This window comes from Mesoplodon bidens (assembly GCF_964165515.1).
Source record: "Mesoplodon bidens genome assembly, chromosome: 5".
Lineage (NCBI taxonomy): Eukaryota > Metazoa > Chordata > Mammalia > Artiodactyla > Ziphiidae > Mesoplodon > Mesoplodon bidens.
The window spans coordinates 78,220,241-78,240,909 of NC_138161.1; the positions used below are offsets into that span (position 1 = coordinate 78,220,241).

General features: G+C 38.8%; 1 long non-coding RNA gene across 4 annotated transcripts in view; it reads right to left on the minus strand.

Annotated features, from left to right (window-relative positions):
• LOC308617626 overlaps window positions 1-20,669 on the minus strand; it is a 23,368-nt gene continuing 2,699 nt past the window's right edge. Inside the window, exons 2-6 of one of the 4 annotated variants that reach the window (XR_014015893.1) lie at window positions 8,865-8,957; window positions 6,940-7,012; window positions 6,053-6,169; window positions 3,254-3,549; window positions 1-758 (exon numbers count right to left, since the gene is read on the minus strand). This is a non-coding gene — a long non-coding RNA (uncharacterized lncRNA). Of the gene's footprint in view, window positions 759-3,253; window positions 3,550-6,052; window positions 6,170-6,939; window positions 7,013-8,812; window positions 8,958-20,669 lie in introns of all 4 variants that reach the window. The other 3 variants (XR_014015894.1, XR_014015895.1, XR_014015896.1) reach the window with 3 other exon arrangements.

Genomic DNA, 20,669 nt, shown 5'->3' on the forward strand with positions numbered 1-20,669 from the left:
AAAGAAAAAAGAATGAAAAACTTAGATTTTCCTGGCAACTATTATAAATTTTTTAAATTAAATTAAATATTTTAAATTAGCAATTTATATGAACAAAGTTTCTCATTCGTGTTGACTAGCAAGAGATGATCATTAAAAAGTCAAAACCAAGAAATGCTGATGACCCCTTATATAATCTTATATTAATCTCATATTAAAGATTTAGGCATATAATCCTATATTAAAGTTACATCCAGAGAAGTAAGCCTAAGTATCTAGGTAAATAATCTGAGAATATTTTACATGGAAGTTTTATATAAATTCAATATTGAATATCTTTTGTAATACATTACACTTTATTTTTATTATCATAATTATATAATATAAAAACACAGTAAAATTTTTTCACCAAGCCACAGAAAATTGCCTCCAAATCCCCTATGGCTTACTCCAATATATCTTATAGATACTATCATTTTCTTCAAGGCCATGTGTGGAAAAGGGCTGAGAATCTCTGTTTTAGAACAGTAAACATATCATCTGCAAACCATGATCATCATGCACTTTCGTTTGTGGTAGACTTGTTATCTCTGCTTTAAGTCATTGCAACAGCAAACACGTCCACACAAAAAAGAAAAAACACACAAAAAGACCAACTGTGGGTTTGATCCAATCACTTCCTGTGCCATCAGGCATCCCAGTTTTCTCCTGAACCATTAATCTCTTCCTCTCCTGGGCACCTTCCCTTCAGCTTAAAAAAACAGGATCAAATTCTCCATCTGAAAAAGGAAGGAATATTCCGTCAGCTTTGCATTCTCAAGCAAGTATTTTAGCTCTCAGCTTCTGTTCATCAACAAACTTTGTCAAAAAATGTTTATGCTGACTTCTCCTCCTTCCTCTGCCCTCATTTACTCCTCAGTTCACAATAGTCTGGCTTCTGCTCTGCCCACCAAAATCATCTCAGATGATCATCTTCTTTGTGCAAAATGCTATGGTCTCTTTTCAGTCCTCATCATCCTTGGCTTCTTTGCTGACCCCCCTCTTTCCCTGTTTTTAAAAGCTATCATTTATTCAGCACTTCTTGTGATTCAGGAATTGTGCTAAGTGCTTTATTTAGATTACTGAATTCAATCTTCACGATAGCCTTATTTTAGATAGGCCTCACTCTACCCATTTTACAGATGAGGAAACTGAGACTCAGAAACATAAGCAAAATTCCCCTAGGTCTCACAGTAAGTAAGGGGCAGTATTGGGCATTCATATGTCCAAAATCTTTTCAATCCCTTGTTGTCTTCTATGATATTTTGTTTGCCTTGTTCTTTATTCTTATCCTGTATCTCTGTGGCTCGTTTCCAAAGTTAGGGAAATTTTTGGGAATTCCCTGGTGGTCCAGTGGTTCGGACTCCAAGCTCCCACTGCCGAGGGCCCGGCTTCAATCCCTGGTCGGGGAGCTAAAATCTCACAAGCCACATGGTGCGGCCAAAAAAAAAAAAAAAAATGAGGGAAATTTTCACTCATTATTCATTCAAATATTTTTTCTGATGTTTCCTCCTTCTACTCTATCTCTGGGACTCTAATGACATGAATGTTAGATCTTTTGGTATGCTCCCACAGGAGAGAGAGGGGCTATTATCTTCCTACCCTCACCATATCTTTTTTTTTTTTTCTCTGTTGTCCAGATTGGATAATTTTCATTGATTTGTCTTCGCATGTACTGACTTTTTCTTCTGTTATATCCATTCCGCTATTCAGTCCATCTGGGGAACTTTTTATTTTGGTTATTGTATCTTTTTATTTCAATATTGTATCTGGTTCTTTTTATATCTTCTATTTCTTTGCTGAGACTTTCTATCTTTCCATTCATTTCAAGACTGCTTACCTTTACCTCTTGGAGTATCTCTATAATAGCTACTTAAAAGTGATAATTCCAAAATCTGTTGGCTGCTGTCACTTATCTTGTCTCCTGTGAGTTGACATTTCCCTGGTTCTTTGTATGATGAGTAATTTTGGATTGTACCTTTGATACTCTGATTGTTGTGTAGTAAGAGTCAGGTTCTTGTTTATATCCTATGGAGAATTTTGATATTTCTGGCTTAGCAGGCAATTGATCTGGTTGGGTTCAGGTCACAAGTTCTGACCTGTCTTCTATGGGTTGCAGTTCTAATGACAGTTCGGTTTTCTGAGTCTTTGCAGGCTATAGGGATCTGTGCCCTGTATGTGCCGTCCAGTGACCAGTGTGGGACCAGCATGGTGGCCTCTCCCATAGTTTAGTTCTCATAGTCTTTGGCAATCTATTTAGGGCCATGTCTATACATGTACAGGCCAAGGGTGAGCCCAGGGATTCATAAACAACTTGATGAGGTTGATTTCCTGAACTCTTCTCTCTCCATGATCATCTTATCTTTTCAGTTCCCTGGGGCTTCCCTTTTCAGTCTGGGTGTTTAGCTACCTGATTATGCTGTCCACTTCCTACAACATGGAGTGTACCTTCCCAGACATGGACTATGCACTCAATATGGTAGGGTCAATTAAGTGCCATGTCCATCCCTGGACCAGTAACAGTCAGCAGGGGGGGTCTCCTTAAGCTGATGGCTTACACCAATTAGGACACTCCTAAGGGACTGAGGATGATTGACATTTGACAAAACTGGGCTCTGTGAAGAACAGAGACATGGCCGTTGGGTAGACAACCAGTAGTGTTTAGCCAGTGCTTCTTTCCTCCTTTTCTTCCCTAAACCACTAAATGTCAGCACCACCCTCCCAATCACTCAAGCTTAAAACCTCAGAGTTTTCTTCCCCTCTTTGCTTCTCCTCCCCATCCTGTAAACATCCAGGCAGATGCTCAGCCTAAATATGCCTCCTCATCAAGGCCTCTCTCTTTAATCCTGTCTAGCCACATTTTAATTTTAATTTAAAAAAAATTTTTGGCCGTACCCCATGGCATATGGGATTTTAGTTCCCTGACCAGGGATCAAACCCACACCCCCTGCATTGGAAGCACAGAGTCTTAACCACTGGACCACCAGAGAAGTCCCCTAACCATGTTTTAAAGCTCTCCTTTCCTGTTTCAGATTTCTCTTCTCTGTGGTTAGCTTCTAAAAGCAGAGAGGAACTGATCATCAAACTCCCCTGGCCTACAGAAGAAAGTCCTCAGCGCTGTGATCAAGGCCTCCCTGCATCTGCCCTAACTTCTATGCCTAGGGTCACACGACACCCCTCTACCCCCCAACACTCCACCAGCTACATTTGACTAAAAGTCAGTCCTTAAACATACCTTGCATTTTGTGCCTTTTGTTCCAGCTGTGTCCTCCTAAAAGACCCTTCTACACAATCACAGGATTCAAGGCTCTGCTAAGACACCATGAAGACTGAGATCACACAGAGTTAGCATTCATCTCCCTTTCCCCCGAGGCTTTATGGACATCTCTACTGTAGCTCTTGATCACGATGCCTTGAGTTGCACTGTTGTCTCCTTCACTAGAGCATGATCCACTTAAGACGTGAGACCCATTCTCATTCTGTTTTGTAGCCTCTGCAGTTCCTGGCCCAGTACCTCAGACACAGTAGATACTGAAGACATGGTTGTTTCATTAGATTCAGTTAAATGGACTTGACTCTATAGCCTCTGGTATAACATTCTTGGGATCAAAGCAATCTAGAAAAATAATTTTCTCCTTCTAATAGGCTTCTGTGGGTGTTTTATTCAGAAAGGCATTTAATAGAAATTATTCTCTCCCCAGCACAGGCTGGGTGCTCACCTCTATGCCACTATAGCTCTCTGTACCCATCATTTTATATCATTCATCATTTTTCAATTACTTGATTTGTATCTGTTCCCCCACCTCACGCTTTCATATCATTCTTTGAAGGCAGGGACTGATCTTTCTTTTTCTCCACTGTATGTCTGACACCTACCACAGTTCCTGGTTTGCAGAAAGCACCCACAAATATTTATTCTTTGAATGGAGTTGAGTAAATAAGAGCTACTGGGAAGAGGTAAACAGAGGTTTATTGCACTGCAAACTGCAGTGATAAGAAATAAATTCAGATATCTAGAGTCAACTGACCAACAGAAAAAAGAAAACACCATATATAGTCTACGTTTATCAAGACAACCTTTGCCTTTTCCTTCTCCCATTCTCTTTCTCCCTCTTTCTTAACTTCTCCAATTCTTTCATTCTCCTTTATTCTCCCTCCTTGTTTGTACATGGGGATGGGGCTGCCAGTTGTCCCCTCATTTCCATTCTCATCTTCTTACATGTGAATAGAGTTTTTAGCTTGTCATAAGGCCACCTAAGTAAAGTTGACATTTCTTAGCCCCCTTTGTGGCTTGGTGTAGCCATTTGACTAAGTTCTGGCCAGTGTGATGTAAGTAGAATGAGGTATGCAACTTTGGGACCATACCCTTGACAGAAAGCAGTGTGTTCTCCCCTTCCATCTCTCCCCTTCCCTACAGCTGAAATGCAGATGTGCTGGCTGGAGCCAGAAGAGTCATGTTGGTCCACAAAGTAGAAGTTGCATGTTAAGTGTAGTAAGAAGATCAAAGAAGCCGGATCCCTAACTCCACATAACCACCAGACCCACCCTGGCTGCTTCTACCCACATTGTTAGGAAAGTGATCTAGAGAAATGTCTATTTTATTAAACTTTGTCTCTAAAATAACACCAATACTTACCTCCTTAATAATATAATGCATGGCCATATTTATGGCCATTTTTCCCAATAGAAAGAAAAAAAAAGGTAAAGATACCTTTGAAAAATCCTACTCCCATAGACCAAAACTCTTGGCTATACACCATGTGACAATACTTCTATCATCTGGAACCTACCTCCAGATGAGAATGATATGGGCTGTCGGTGCACAATATCTCATTTCCAAAGGATAATATGTTACCACAAAGGAATTAATGCAAGCAAAAGACATTTTGCAAAAATTTTATGTCTTGTTCTGTGTCTTGAAAAATTATGGATACTTGCTACTTTGGGATATTTCTATTAAAAAATCAAGTTGAGGGGGCTTCCCTGGTGGCGCAGTGGTTGAGAGTCCGCCTGCCGATGCAGGGGACACGGGTTCGTGCCCTGGTCTGGGAAGATCCCACATGCCGCGGAGCGGCTGGGCCCGTGAGCCATGGCCGCTGGGCCTGCGTGTCCGGAGCCTGTGCTCCGCAGCGGGAGAGGCCACAGCGGTGAGAGGCCTGCGTACCGCAAAAAAAAAAAAAAAAAAAAAAAAAAAAAAAAAAAAAATCAAGTTGACCTTTCAGTGTCTAAATGAGAAAGGAAATGTTATAATTGGATGTCTACTGAGAATCATCTTGGCTATAAGAAAGGGGTTAGACTATACCCATTTGGAGTTTTGGGACAAAAGAAAAACATTACTGATTATTATTTAATGTTACCTTGAGTAGACAGCAAAAGAGATTCTATTGAAAAAGCCCTTTGAAGTATGTCTCTCAGAGTTCTGAATCTTTCATTCACTTCTCAATAAAAATAATTAACTGGGCTTCCCTGGTGGCGCAGTGGTTGAGAGTCCGCCTGGCAATGCAGGGAACACGGGTTCATGCCCCGGTCCGGGAAGATCCCACATGCCACGGAGCGGCTAGGCCCATGAGCCATGGCCGCTGAGCCTGCACGTCCAGAGCCTGTGCTTCGCAACGGGAGAGGCCACAACAGTGAGAGGCCCGCGTACCACAAAACAACAACAACAACAAAAATTAACTACTTAATTTATGGTCTGGCAAAGCGAGGGGAATTATTGGCCCAAAATCCCCCTAAGCCACCTAGAGTAAGTACTGAAATGTGTCCATTTCATTAATTTAGCCACTGAGAGCTTTGATTACTTACTCATATTTATGCAACTTTTCAAACTTATTGATGACAATAACTTCATATTTTGTATTTTTTTAAGTAGTCTCTTAGGATTCTTAGATTTAACCTCATGGTTTCTAATATGCATGAAAAACTTGGGAAGTATATGGTATGATATTACATAATTGCTGCAGTTCACAATGGAAATTGTATCCTAGAATGATCTATTTGACAGTTCACAACGGTCTGGGAACATTTGGGATCTCACCTCTCAGCATTATGACTGTCCTCTCTCTTCAGCAGGAAGCTTGCCTGGTTCAATAGACTTTGTTCATCAAGAAATCTGATGAAGGTTTCATTCTATAGCGTCTAGGGTTTGTGGTTCCTGAAGGACAAAGAGAAGAGACTATTTCCTTTCAAAGCCCTTTTGTTAGTCCTTATTGATAATAGAGCGAATTGAGTGTTAGTTACTGGTCCCTCTTCCTTACAAATCATTCCCTTGTTGAAGGGACAGAGCAAATATTACTGGTAGGTGTGCAGTTTGGAAGGAAGACTATCACTCAAGAGATCTCAAATGAGCAAAGGCCCTTCACAGTGGCTTCCGAGCGTTCATTGCTCTGTTCAAGAACCTAGCACAGGGTCATGTACACAGCAGGTGCTCAACAAATATCTGCTGAATGAATAAACAAATAGATTCAGTGCATAATGCAAGAAAATGTAAGAAATACTTCCTGCCTTCAAAAAGTTTACCAGTCATACATACACATTACTTAAATTAAAATAAACCAATTTCCTAAGAAGCGAAGGATTAGTACAGATTTTAAGCACTGTAGCTTTCCTGGAAGGTCATTCTCTAGGGCCTAGAATGCAAGAGTTGACAGGGCAGGAACTGGGGCTGTGTGTGGAAGGCTCAAGATGGCTGGCTGAGAGCTTGGAGTCCGCTGTGGGTCACAGGGAGCTACTGTGGTTTGCTCCATTGGAGGAGACAGACAGGAGAGGGCAGGAAGACCACTTAGGGGGCAACCGCTATCTGGTCCACATGACCAGGAAAGAGTCTAAATTAGGGCAGTGGCAGGGCAATGGAAAAGAGGAATGACAACATCGAGAAGGACAGCAAACGTCCCCTATGGGAGCCAGGAGGTAAACCTGCAATACCTCTTCCTGGAATTTCAGCTGGTGAGTCATTCAACCGTGGGCTGCTTTGACACAGGGTGGACTAGAATCAGCTCTAGAGTAGACAAAAACTTTTTATAAAACAGCTCTATTAACTTTGTTTACATTTTTTTCAGAAATACACAAGGTCATTTATTTTAAAAAATACACAAAGTATACAGAAACAATAAAAAGTACCCCAAATCCCACTCCCACCCACCGAGATTACTGCTATTATTTTAGTGAATACCTTTCCTCACATTCTTCTATGCACAGATACATACAAAGTATGAAAGAATCTTATTAAGATACAATCATTCCATATATGCTGTTCCTGAATCAATTTTCCTTACCCCCTAACATGTTGTAAACATTTTTCCATGTTGATCAATATTGATTTACATATAACAATGTCAATTTGTTTGTCTATATCACAATGTTCCACTAATGGATATTTAGATTCTCACTCTGTGTGTTACTGTAAACAATCCTGCGATTAACCTTATTATGTATATTATTTTTCAACTGTATGATTATCTCCGTAATGCAAATCTAAGAAGTTGGATTGGCTAGGTCAAAGGTATGTATCATTTTATGTTTTGATACATATTCCCAAACCATATGGGATACAAAACCCTCCAGAAAAGTACATTAATTTATTTATTTACTCAATAACTATTTTTTGAGCACCTACTATGTACCAAATATTGTTCTATATACTGGGAATACAATAGTGAATAAAATGGACAAAGTCCCTGCCCTCATGGAGTATACATTCTAATGCAGGACAATAAGCAATAAACAAACAGTTAAACATATAATATATTGTCAAATAGTGGTAAGTGCTAGGAAAGCAAAATAAAACTGAGTAGGGGGCTGGAGAGTGCCAGGGGGCAGGGGGAGGGAAGAGAGTGTTTTACATAAGATGGCAGGGAAGGGACTATGAGGAAGAGACATGTGATCCGACGTGTGAATGACCATGGGGACAGTGGTGCAGAGAAGGAACAGGAAGGGTAAAACATCTGACGTGGGAACATGCCTGGCGTGTTTCATGGCCAAAAAGCCAGTGTCTCTGGAGCAACTCGAACAAGAGGGAGAGTTGTGGGAGACGCCAGTGGAGAAGTGGCCAGGTCAGAGCAGAGAATTAGGGTTGAGCACTTGTAGAGGTGTTCTAACTCATTATGATATTGGCCGAAGGAATCTGGGATTCTAGTCTGAGACTTTTAAAAGGAGAAGGAGAAAGAAGGAACTGGGTCTGCTTTAGTTGTGTCTTACCACTTCTCAGTCTTCTATTCATTAGACACTGCTTAGTGGACGTCTGCACTCTTTCTCCCTCACCACTGCCCACCCAACCCCGCTTTCCCACTTATAAACGGCATCTTTCCCACTTATAAACAGTTCCGGCAAGGAGGGAACACAGGTAGGACTTCATACCTGGGAGGTGATTTAAGCTTCTCTTATGTTCATTATGTAGTTCTTACCTCACACTACCTCCCAACTTCAATCAGATTTGAAAACTCCTTTTGCCAGCCTCTTAACTACACTGAGAGATTCTCTGCTCCCCTGATTGGAGACCCTCTGTCACCCTAACAAAAACTCAGGCAGCCTCGTGGGCTTATCATGGCTGACTTATACTAACTTTCCCAAGCCCTCCTAACACAGAATTTTTAACATGGAAGGTGGTCTATAAATATTTGCTGGAAAAACAAAAGAATGTATTCACAATTTTTCTCTGAAGGCGTCTTTACTTTGTAGGAGCTCTGTTCTACTACTTTGATTAGCGTCAGTTTCAGAGGATACATTCTGACCATATTCTCCATGTTCTGATGCACTTTGATTACAGCTCCCTGAGCCCTGCCTTTGGGTGTCTCCTTACCATCTGCTGGGAAGGTCCAGGGGATTTAAACGTGCCCAAGGAGAGCACTTACAGACAACGCTTAGGGCAAGCCTCGAGTAAACGCAGGGCTTCACTCTGCTCCAAGATATCTGCCTGCGATGATGATTTCTTCTACAGTGATATTCTAGAAATTGCACAGCAAAAAAAGGACTAAGTTAGAGCAAAACAAATTTTTTTAATTAAAAGCAAAAGGTGATTTGCTGACAATGGAAATTGCAATGTTGGTTAATTTATTGTTCTTCAGTTTAAACAAAATTAATAATAGCGTTTTCTTCTGGTTATAAAAGTACTTTGTACTCATTCTAGACAAAAATTTTAAATATCAAAAAGCATAAAGGAGAAAATAAAAATTACTCATAATCCATTATCCGCAGATAGGCATTGTTGACATTTTGCTGGATTTCCTTCCATTTTAAACATCATTATGATCATACTATACATCTATGGTTTTATATCTCTTTTTCACCTGACAACAAATTCTGAACATTTTCCCCAAAATACGTTTTTTAATATTATTACTAAAAGATGCACAATGTTCCAACTATGCCTTTGTCCTAATTTATATTGTGCCTATTATAATTAGTAGAGACCATTAGTTTTCAACCTATATTATAAACTCTTATAAATAATGTTGCAGTGAACATTCTTGTACATAATCATTGTCTAAATCTCTGTACAATGCCCTAAACTAGACCCTCAGAAGTGTAATTATTTGGTCAAAATATATGGTATTTTTTTAAGGCTTTTGATAAGTATTTCAAAACTACTTTCCAAAAAGTTTATATTAACTTACACTCCCCTCCCACTACTCTCAACCATCCCCCTCATGCCACTGTATTTTAAGGGAGTAGCAAAGATATGCTGGGTTCAAATCCCAGCTCTACTGTCTTAGGAAAGTTATTTAACCTCACTAAAGCTTAGTTTCCCTGTAAATCGGGGATAGTAACAGTATCTAGCTCATAGGGTTGTTGTGAGGATTAAATTAAATAATATAAAATTGCCTAGTACGGTCCCTAGAACATATCATGTAGTCAATGTTAGCAACTATTACCAGTAACCAGTAAAATCACCCTTCCCCAGATCATTCCAGAGTAATATTTGGGTACAAAATCCCCTAAACACAGTCAGAAAAAGTACCAAGCTTCCCTGTTTAACAAGACTGTTTAAGTAGCTGAAGTCACTCAATTATTGTATCCATACACAAAACCTCAGCAATCTAAAAATACTAGCCTATTTGGTTTCCACCTGGAAGCAAAGAGGGTCTTCTGAAAGGTATTTTCTGCCCTTTATACATTATTTTAACAATGGTATGTTTTTCTTTATTATTTCAAGGGAAACATTTATTTAAGGGCCAATGGCTCAAATTTGGATTTGTTTTTTTCCAGCAAGAGAAGGAATCAACATAAACAGCCTTGTAATTCATCATCATAAACATATCTCATAAGCATCAATCCACTACATTTTGGCCAGAGCCTCTCAAAAGAGATCAATGTTTTTTTTTTAAAAAAAGTCCCTGAGCAACTTAACAAAGAAAAAGTTATTCCAATTAATGTGAAAGGTCTGCTGGAATTTTGCTTAGAATTCAGTGAGTTTTTTGTTTGCCTATTCCCAGAATTTTTGCTTGAGATGATCCCAAGATAAATAAAATCACCTGTAGAAAGTTGTTTATTAGATAGATGCCCTAAAATGGTTGCATGAAATTGGTTTAGCTCTATTTAAATCCAAAATAGATCAATTTCACATGCTTTATGAGAATATATTTGCTTAACCTTTTTATAGAGTTAAATATTTACTGGGTGTGGGAACAATAGTTCTCAGCTTCTGGAGAAACCACTCAACACTGTTCTGTGTCCATTGTCTAAAAGGATATTACTACCAGTGGAATAAATATACAGAATGTGCTCTAAGGTCTTTGGAGTTCCTTGACATTGGGTAAACTTATGCCACTGGTTAGGAGAGAAACACTGGGGCATTTCATGCTGTGAAAACAACAGAGGAAATGAAATTGTAGGATATCAGAAAAGGCCCTGGCTGCTACTTTCACCTGGAGTTTCTTCTCTGGAAATCTACTAAACAAAAAGTTTTGGTCTGACACCAAAGATAGCATTCGAGAACAGAAAACTGATTCAACTCTTCCCTTTCTGAAGTACAAATATGCCCAATGCTTTCCTGTCCTATTTTCCTTCTCCCTACTCTGAGATCAGTGTTATCAGACCCTGTAAATTTCCCATGCAGTGGGTCCCAAATAAACAGAGGTATACTATAACAAATAGTTGGGTTTAGACATCTTCCTGTTCAACTGCTTTGGCTAGAAAAGATGGGTAATTCCTCCTGTGAGATAGATTAGAGAAAAATTCTAACTTAGAGTTGTCCAGAACCTGAATGAGAAAAAGGTACCCTTTCCTCCCTGCTGCAGTGGGTATCCCTTAGCTTGACAAGCAAAGCACAGGATAGATTTGCCCTAAACTATCTCTTTGGGCTGCACAATCGTACTGTGTATCCCTAAATTTCATTTTCATAAATGCAATATGTGTTGCTGAATTCTTAACGGTAACACAAGAAAAGCAACAGGACAAATGATAAAATATAACTTCAGACCTCAGCTTTACACTGGAAATCAAAATGTTTTATTGTGGACCTGCATGTGCCCCGCTCTGTGAAAGGCCTGCAGGGGATACAAATGGAAAAGAAAAATCCAGTGAGTTCCTGAAGGATGTTATGGTATAAAGGTCTCTCTGTATATTTGTTATTGCTTGTTATAGATCTGGGGGAAGGGAGAGAGAAGAGTATCATACTACATTCTCAATAATAAGAACTTGTTTAATGTCCTATGCTTCTGTTAAGAGTGACCTCAAGAATCAGACCACATGGATTCAAATCCCAGCACTGTTACTTGCTAGCTATATGACTTTCAGTGACTGACTGAGATGCCCTGTTCCTCAGTTTCCTCATCTATAAAAATGGGGATGATAATAGTAATGACTTATGTTATAGGTCATTACTATTATTCTGTGTCCATCACAGTTCTTCTAGTACCAAGGACAGTATATTATTTTTAAAAAGGAGAACACCATCAGTTGTCATAATCACTCTGAATTTAAACTTCAACTTTGGAACTCTGAGCAGACCCTGTATTTAAAATGGTTATTTGGTTTCTACTTCTAGCCATGGCAGGCAGCTTGTAGCAAGAAAATCCTCCCATGAGAACACCTAGAAGAGTTAAATTAAAAAAAAATTTTAATGTCTGAAAACATTGAAGAGCCACCAAGGCAGCCAGGGCTTGAAGAGTCAAGATTCTTGAAAGAAGGCAAACTCACTGAGATAAGCCTGACATTCTACAATCCCCACTGAGTCATCTGCTGACTCATATTTACAATGGGTAGAGGACAGAGAAGCTGAGCAGAAAGTGGCTATTAAAAAGCAGAAAAGGTCAGCAGAAGTTTTGGCAGATTCACTGGAGAGACAAATATGGGCGCTCAGGGCCACCAAAGGAACCAGGACTTGAGATGCCAAGATTTTGGAGGGAAAGGAAGTGCAGAGAACTGATTTAAATAGAATTATCTGCTTTGGGACTTCCCTGGTGGCACAGTGGTTAAGAATCTGCCTGCCAATACAGGGGACACAGGTTTGAGCCCTGGTCCAGGAAGATCCCACATGCATGGAGCAACTAAGCCTGTGAGTCACAACTACTGAGCCCACGCACTGTAGAGCCCATGCTCCGCAACAAGAGAAGCCACCGCAATGAGAAGCCCGTGCACCGCAACGAAGAGTAGCCCCTGCTCGCCACAACTAGAGAAAGCCTGTGCACAGAAAAGAAGACACAATGCAGCCAAAAATAAATAAATAAATGTAAAAAAACGTTAAAAAATAAGTAAATAGAATTATCTGGTTTTTGCCTCTACATATTTGCCAGTTAGTAAGCAGAACGGGCTAAGAGTTAGAGAGGCAGAACAAAAAGTGGCAGTTAAGAGACTGAGAAACTAAACAGAGCTAATGACAGTACCACAGTGCTGGATAAATAAACATTAGCATTCAGAGCCTACCAAAGCAAAGTGGCCATGGTAAACACCTTCTGCTTTCAGTTGGAACTGATAGGACTACATCCTAGAAATAAGGGTAAATAGATATAGACCAACCTTTGTAAAGGCTTAAAACCCAGCCTCAAGTAAGCTTATTCCCTGATTGGTTTAAGGTATTCTGCTTTTAATCTGTCTGCCAGAGTTAATATCATTGAGAGTCTTTACAATTTTTCATATGCAATGTCTGGCATTCAATCAAAATTACCAGGCATACAAAGAGACAGGGACAAGAGAAAAAATACACAATAGAAACAGACACAGAGATGATCCAGATACTGGAATTATCAGACACAGAATGTAAAATAACCGTGATTGACATGTTCAAGAAAATAGATGACAAGATGGAGAATTTCATCAGAGAACTGAAATCTATGTATTACAAAAAAGCCAAATATAAATTCTAAAACTGAAAAATTCAATAAATGAGTTCAAAAACAGTTTAGACAGATGAAGAATGCATTAGCAACCTGGAAGATTGGTTGGCAGAAAATATCCAGATGGAAGCATCCAAACCAAAAAAGAAGAAAAAAAGGTGGAAAATCGCATAAAAAAGCATGTAAGACATTGTGAAAAGGTTGAACATATATGTAATTGGAGTTCCAGAGCGAAATTGAGTTGAGAGCAATAGGAGCAATACTTGAAAAGGTAATGACTAAGAATTTTTCAAAACTGATTTAAAGGGATCAAGGTATAGGTTCAAGATGTACTACAAACCTCAAGCAGGATAAATACAAACACACACACACACACACACACACACACACACCTAGGAATGTTCATAACCAAGTTTCTGGGAAAACAAAACAAAACAAAAAAGAAAATCCTAAAAGCAGCCAGACTATCTTCCCAAATTACCTTCAAAGAAGCAAGAATTAAACAGCAACTTAGAAACAGAAACAGTGGCAGCCGGAAGACACTGCAATAACATCTTCAAAATGCTGAAAGAAAATAACTGCCAAACAACAATGTATTTCAAATATTAAGCCAAAATAAAGACATTTAAGACAAACGAAAGTTGAGAAAATTTGTTGCCAGCAGACCTGTGCTTTTAAAAAAAAAAAAAAAGTCTAAAAGGAGCTCTTCAGACAGAAGGAACATTATCTCTGATAGAAGACTATACAAATGTGGAGGAATGAAAAATGCTAGAAACTAAACAAATAAATAATGACTATATAAAAATGGCTGTTTGGGGACTTTAAAAAGCTAGTAGTAACCAGCCTACTTTTCAGGGCTTGTATGTTGAGAAAGGTTAATTGTTTTTTAAGAAGCAAAAAAAGGATCATCTTAACTAGGAATATTCCACTTCCTTCCACATTAGGAGCCTTACAGCATCACGATGCTAACCCCGACCCTTCTACTCACTGAAGAATAAGACATGTAATGGGCCCTTGAGGGATTATTTAAAGCTTCATTAGTCACTGTTTAGAAACCAATGTCACAAGAGGAAATAGCAACATGCTAAGGGCAATGCTGCTGTGTTACAGGGCTCCACCCATTGTCTCACTGTGTGTACATTACCCCAATAAGTTGCCCCAACAACCCCACCAGGTAGGTGTTTTTCTCTCTATTTTATAGAAGTTCAGAAAAGTTAATGAATTGCCCCAAATTGCACATTAGAAAGTGACGGGGGCTGGATTTTAACCCAGTACTGCAAACAAAGTCCATGGTCTTTCCACTCTACCAGGCCAGAGGCTAGAAAGGCTCCAGCCAGTAAACTAATGTGAGTGCACATAATAGTTAAAAGAGAAGATCTAAATGTGCGTAGCACACATGTAGAATATTCTTCAAAATAAGAGTGAGAAGATGGAAGGATGGATGGATGGATGGATGGATGGATGGATGGATGGAGTCAGACACAAAAGCTCCTGCCTCAGCAGTAGATGGTTAATCCACTGACAGATTCAATGTTTATATTATAAATCAAGCAAAAATGCTGAAACTTAGAGGAAATTCTCTTTTCAAAAGCTGCAGCAACATGGATGGACCTAGGGATTATCATGCTAAGTGAAGTAAGTCAGACAGTGAAAGACAAATTATCATTTGATATCACTGATATATGGAATCTAAAAAAAAATGAAACAAATGAACTTATATACAAAACAGAAATAGACTCACAGACATAGAAAACAAACTTACAGTTACCAAAGGGGAAAGGGGGGGAGGAATCAATTAGGAGTTTGGGATTAAAATATACATACTACTATATATAAAATAGGTAACCAGGGACTTCCCTGGTGGCGCAGTGGTTAAGAATCCTCCTGCCAATGCAGGGGACATGGGTTCGATCCCTGGTCTGGGAAGATCCTACATGTTGCAGAGCAACTAAGCCTGTGCACCACAACTACTGAGCCTGCACTCTAGAGCCCACGAGCCACAACTACTGAATCCACGAGCCACAACTCCTGAGCCTGCAAGCCACAACTACTGAAGCCCACGCGCTTAGAGTCCGTGCTCCACAACAAGAGAAGCCACTTCAATGAGAAGCATGTGCACCGCAAAGAAGAGTAGCCCCCGCTTGCCACAACTAGAGAAAGCCCGCACGCAGCAACGAAGACCCAACACAGCCAAAAGTAAATTAATTAATTAATTAAAAAAAATAGATAACCAACAGGACCTCCCGTATAGTACAGGGGACTATACCCAGTATCTTATAATAACATATACTGGAAAAGAAACTAAAAAAGAATATATTGTCTCTGAATCACCTTGCTGTACACCTGAAACTAACACAGCATTGTAAATCAACTATTTTTCAATAAAAATTGAGAAAAAACAAGCTGTCAGAATGCATCCAGCAGCTCTCTTAGCAGTTCACTTCACCTGCCATTAGGTGATCTTTCAGAATACAAATAAAACAAAGCAAAAAAATAAATAAATAAAGCTGCAATATATTTGCATGTTAAATAATTCAAACAGTACAGAGGATATTAAATAAAAAGCAGGTTTTCCCCCTACTTCAAAGATTCAATCTCCTTCTCCAGAGGAAATGGTCATTGATTTTCTATGCTCTTAGGAGTGTAGATCTATGTTGATATTGTACCTATATCTATGTGTATGTATATATATATATATACTTTTTTCCTTGCACAAATGGAAGCATATTACACACTGGTGTGAACCTTGATTTTTCACATGACTTTTCACATAATGAAGATTGTTCCTAACAAACGTATAAATCTAATTCAATCTTTTTAATAGCTACATTGAAAAATTCATTGAAAAGATAAATTAGGCTTTATTGAAACAATTCTCTATGAATGGACATTTAGAATGTTTCGAGTCTTTTGATATTAAATATAATACTTTTAATGGAAATCAGTCTTTATGTATACATGCAAATAGTTTACAGGATAAATACTTGGAAGTGGAATTGCTGAGCAAAAGTATACATATATTTTTAATTTTAATCGCTATTGCCAACTAACCTTTCAAGTGTATTGCACTGGATTTTACTCCCTCCAACAGAATATTGAAACCTATTTCCACATACCCATAAGTCATCAAACTTTCTAGTTTTGCAAATTATAGGTTAAAAATCATATCTAGTCACTTTAATTTGCATTTCTTTAATTTTGAGTGCAGCCGAGTATTTGTCATGTTTCTAAGTAATTTGTATTTTTCTTTCTTTAAACTGTCTATTCATAACCTTTGCCCATTTTTTATTGGATTGTTGGCTTTTTTCTTTTTAATATTCATATTCATATACTAAGGAGATCAGCCCTTGATCTGTCATACGCTGTTGCAAAATTTTTTTTGAGGTTATCATTTGTCTTTAAATGTTATCTATGGTATCTTTTTCTTGTAGAAATGTTTGTTCTTTATATAGTCAAAATCATCATTTCTTTTCTTTTTAGTGTCTAAGCATCAGCATCATCATGCATGACGTTGCAATGCCCAGGAGCTGTATCATTTTTGTTTGTTTGTTTAACTGTCTCAAGATGCAGAAAAGTTTGCAACAATATTCATAAAAATCTTTATTCTGGAGCATCAGTAAGCAATAACAACACCTTTCCTGGAATATTTTCTTGAAGACCACTGTTAATACTTTTGAGGTTCTTCAAGACAGCATGATAACACATGGATGTTGCCTGTAGAAACAATGCTATGAATATTTAGGACTCCCCTTCCCCCCTCATTGGGAAGTTGCCACTTAACATTTAAAAGAGTGCAAAGAGGCAGATGTGGAAGAAACTGGTGAGTGTGTGCCTTAATCCAAAAATAATAACTGCACCTCTCCTTGTATAGTGATATCTCATAGCGATGACACTCTACCACTGGTCATTATATAATCTGATTCATATGACAAAGCTAGACAATCAGGGATTACCATCTCCATTTTGCAGATATGAAAATTAGGAAAGGCAGTGGCTTGTCTAAGCTTACATGGTCACCAAGTCGCAGAAGGGGGTAGAACCTAAGTCTTTTGATCATAGATGTAAAGTTACTCTAGACTCTACCGTAGCCTCTCTGGCTCAGCTCACTACTTTTCTCCCTGCTGCTGAAACACCTCACCACCAAAGAAGAAATTGCTCCATGGAACCAGCCTCATCAGCATGTCATGTTTGAGGTTGGTATATGCAGCAAGGAACATTAGGCTCTGCCTCTTAGCTAACAGGTCACCTTTTATGAGCAGAGCTGTATTGGACCCCACACTGTCAGATGGCATGCGAACACCAGCTGATTTATGTTCAAATTCAATAGCCCCTATAGAATAGAACTGCAGGAAATCTGACAGCAGAGTCCTTGCTATATGATGAAGGATGCTAGTGTTTACAATACCTACCTACAGATTCACATTTACAGTTTCAACTGATCACAAGTCTCTTTGGAATCTCACTTCTTCCAAGAATGGGCTGCCACTCTAAATTATGGCACCAAAGATACAGTCCCAAGTCTATTGTTCAGAGCCTATGACTATGAACATGTCTACTCACGGATGAAGGCAGGTAGCCTGAGCTACTACTGATATTTGGTATGATTGCAGGTATCCAGCACTACTGCTAATTTGGATGGTGTAACTTCTTTTAGTTTGGGGAAGCGAGGGGCCATCCTGTGTACTGTAGGATGTTTAGCAACATGTTGCATCAATTCTCCACCCACTAGATGCCAGTAGCAACCCCCTTCCCCCATTACGATAACCAAAAATTTCTCCAGACATTGCCAAATGTGCCCTGGGGAACAAGATCACCTCCAGTTGAGAAACTCTGATACAGAGCCTTAATACATTCTGCCAAATTCCTGAAAAGACCTTTGATTCCCAGTGATGGATCTATTAGGTGAGATCTCAGATTGGCCCACTGCTCAAACTGAAAGGGAAAGGAATGACCAATAGAAAAACTATCTGAATATACTAAAGTACAATTAAAGTTTGCAAACAACTATCGAGTTATCTGCTTAGAAAGGGTGTCTTTACTTATCAACATTTGGGGCAGAATAAGGACTTCAGATGAAGAGGATTAAGTTGATCATTAAGTTGATCATGACTTCAATTCATGATATCACAGGTCCCTTCTTTTATATGTGTGTATACTTATATTTATATATTTTATTTATCTCCATTCCTTATTCTCATGCCCATCACTCCTCAATGGGATCTATCCTAATATGTTTAACACATATCTTTTTGTTTGCAGGTGTCCTTGTATAATGTGTACAATTTTGAATACATTCTTCTCATTAAAGTATACGGAAGTCCACAATCACTTACAATTCTGAAACCTCCCAGCTTTGAACACCAAAGGTGTTTTTCTTAAGCTCACTGAGCAGCAAAATATGACTCATGGGATGTGAGGTTATTTGTAGCCTTCATCCACTTAATGTAACCATTCCTACATTTTGCTGCAGAAATATTGTGTTCAATCATGAGATGTTACCTTTTCACTTTCTAAAATCCAAATTTTTTGTATTCCCAAACAAGTCTGACTCCAAGGGGTTTAACTGTCTATCTCTAGTGTTATATACAGATCTTACTCTTTTTTTTTTTTTTTTTTTTGGCGGTACGCAGGCCTCTCACTGCTGTGGCCTCTCCCTTTGCGGAGCACAGGCTCTGGACATGCAGGCTCAGCGGCCATGGCTCACGGGCCCAGCCACTCTGCGGCATGTGGGATCTTCCTGGACCGGGGCAGGAACCCGCGTCCCCTGCATCGGCAGGCGGACTCTCAACCACTGCGCCACCAGGGAAGCCCTCTGCTTTTATCTTTATGTTTTTACCCAGTATTATGTTTTAAAGATCTACCCATGTTGATGCAGGTACATATAGTCCATTATTTCTAACTGCTGCAGAGTATCCGTGAAGGGGATCCCTCACATTTCACCTACTCATTTACCTACTGGTGGGCAACTAGACTGCCTTCAACTCCCACTACTACGAACAGTGACTTAAAGAACATCTTCATATACAGGCTTTATGGATCTGTATAAGAATCTCTTTGGGATGTACATGCCAAGATAGAATGCTGGGTCATCAGGTATGCATATACGTAACCTGACCAAAGCTAGACGCCAGAATGCCCTCGAGTATAGCTGCATCAGTCTACTTACATTATAGAAAAGATCCTAGAATCCTACATTTCACCAACGTTTGTCAATATCCAATGTACTCATTTTTGCCAGTCTAAAAAGTACAAAGTGATACCTTATTCTTATTTTCTTTGGCATTTTTCAGATTATAATATATCTGAGCATCCCATGATGCTGGTTAGCCTTTGGGGTTTCCTCTTTGTATACTGCCTGTTCATAAGTTCTGCCCATTTTCATTGGGGTTTCTTTTTCTTGCTGACTTGTAGGAGTTCCTTGTATACTCTCCTATTGGTTTTAGACATTGCAAAATATCTTCTCCCAGTCTGTCAGCTATCTGTTAACTTTGTTGATGGTTAACAGGAAATCATAGTACAGAAATTCTTAATTTTTATATAATCAAATTTACGAGTATTTCACTTATGGCTTGGGGCTTTGACGTTTTTAAGAAGTCCTTCCCACTCTTGAGAGACAAAGATAGTCTCCTACATTTTCTTCTACTATTGTAATAACTTTATTTTTCACATTTGTCTTTAACCTACTTCCAAGTGGCTTCACTTCTGTATGTTGTTTTAGGTTGGAGTCCAGTTTTATTTTTCACCTTACAGTGAGAATTTTCTAGTAAACAATCCATGCTTCCCTGATTGTCCTGGGTGCTATTGTATCTTTATACTAAATATGCATATATATGAGTCTGTCTGTAATTTTCTATTTTGTTTCAAAGGTCCATTTGGCTATCCTTTTGCCAAACACTATTTTTATTATTATTGCTCTGAACTATGTCTTTATATCTGGTAGGGCTACTTCCCCATCTTTATTATTCCTTTGCAAGCTTAACTTAGATATTCATGGGCTTTTATTCTCATATATTTTAGAGTAGGCTTATTATTATGTTCTTCAGAAAAGTTATTTGTAATTTGTGTTGTGATTGCATTGAATATGTGAATTAACTAGAAGAGACTTGAGCTATTTACATCTCAAGGTCTTCCACCCAAGGGTATGTGTTTCCCATTTAAATTAAATCACTCTATGTTCTCGATTAAATTTTCTCCAAAGACTATTTTATGCTTCTACTAACCCATGTAATAATCACAACAAACCTATGGTACTTTTATTATCATCATTTTCCAGATGAGGAAACTGAGCCCAGAGAGATAAGTAACTTGCCCAAGAACACACAGCAAGTAACTAACAGAACCTGGATTCAAATAGTTTAGAGTCCATATTCTTAACCACTGTAC